Raw genomic sequence first — 1913 nt, 5'->3', positions numbered from 1 at the left:
CAGATTTCTTGGCACAACTTGGTGAGCACATCCAAAGCAGCATCTGTTAGCTGCAATATGTCAATTGGTATACCATCTATTCCTGGAAAAGGAGGATAGAATAACTGATAAAAATCTTCCATCCTCGCATTGACAGAGCAGCCCTCTCCCAGAGACAGCTCATCAAGGCATGCCAACAGACTGTTATAGTTAAGTAGATTAATTAGGACTTCTATCCATATGGGTTACATTCTATCTCCATGTTCTTTCCTCCAGAGCTAGTTAACATCACAGAATGGAAGAGCAGCTAGATGAGTGGGAAGAAGCCCTTCATTCTGTGAGCTCCAAGTCAAGTCTACTCTAGAAAAAGGATGCTGAAATGTAATACATATTGAACCCTGTAGTCCTTGATCTGTAACAAGAACTTCATGTCTTCCTTATTTGCAGCAAACAAGGTTGTGTCATCTGCATAGCACAGGTTAATGATGACAATCCAATTTTGATGCCACACTCTTCTTCATAAAGTCTAGCTTCCTGGATTATTTGCTTAGCATATAGATTGAATAGGCATGGAAATAGGATAAAGCCTGGAGGCACATCTTTCCTGATTTTAAACCATGCAATTTTCCCTTGTTCTGTTTGGACAACAACGTTTTGGTCTAGTTATAGTCTTAATATAAGCACAATTAGCTGTTCTGGAATTCCAATTTTTATCAGGGTTAATGATAGTTATTATCCCCAAAGTCAAATGCTTTTGCATACTTAATAAAACACAAATAGATATTCTTCTGATATTATCTGCTTTCAGCCAAGATCTATTTGACATCAACAATAGTATTTCTGTTGTCAAAGCCTCTTCTAAACCCCAGTTGAATTTTTGGGCAGTTCTCTGTTAATGTACTTCTTTAATGTTTTTGGATGATCTTCAATAATGTTTTGTTTACATGTAAGAGTAATTATACTGTTTAATAGTTTCCACATTCTGTTGGATAGCCTTTCCTGGAAGTGGGAACAAATACGAATCTAACCAGTCAATTGGTCGGGTAGTTCTCTTCTAAATTTTCTGGCACAGCCTGGTGACCACATTGAGGGCTGCTTCTCTAATTTGAAATATGTCAATTGATATCCCATGAGTCCTGAGGCCTTATTTTTTTCAAATGCTTTCAACACAGCTTCCTCCTTCACCACCATTGGCTCTTTATTATGCACAATATTGACCAATTCTTTTCTGCACAGTGATTTTATATGTTTCCTATATCATATTTTTAAAAAATTTTGTACTTATTTTATTAAAAGTTTGTATACAGGTTTCCGCATATGTCACATTGCATCTCTGGACAAATATCTCCCTGAATCTCTGCGCTACACCTGCATCTCCATGCTTTGCCTGCGTCTCTGTGCTTTGCCTGCGCTTGTGCATCCAGTCAATTAAATAGGTATTTGACTTAAAAATTTCTTAGCATGTCCTGGACTGGTCATTTCCTGGAGAACTAGAATGTGGCACTGCTGCCTGAAGAAATTTTTAAGTCAACTTGTTGTTGCTATGTGCCATCAAGTCGCTTGCGACTCATAGCGACTGTATGTACAATAGTCCTAAATTCTGCTCTGTCCTGTGCCAATCGCACCATCTCCAATATACCCATCCAAATTGCCCCAGTCATTGAATCAATCCACCTCATAGAGGGTCTTCTCCTCCTGCGCTGTCCCTCCACCCTACCAAGCATGATGTCCCTCTCCCAGGACTGGTCCCTCCTTACAACATGTCCAAAGGATGTTAGACGGAGCCTCAGAATCCTTGCCTCCAAGGAGCCGCATGGTTTGACCCTTTCCAGGATGAATCTGTTTGTATTCCTAGCAGTCCATGGTACCTTCAATACTCTTCTCCAGCACCACAGCTCAAAGGCATTAATTCTCTTTCTATCCTCCTTAGTCAT

This window comes from Elephantulus edwardii, unplaced genomic scaffold (genome assembly GCF_000299155.1).
Source record: "Elephantulus edwardii isolate Elephantulus edwardi_28Jun2011 unplaced genomic scaffold, EleEdw1.0 scaffold00323, whole genome shotgun sequence".
NCBI lineage: Eukaryota > Metazoa > Chordata > Mammalia > Macroscelidea > Macroscelididae > Elephantulus > Elephantulus edwardii.
The sequence above is the reverse complement of the archived record's forward strand: the minus strand, read 5'-3'. Positions refer to the sequence as shown.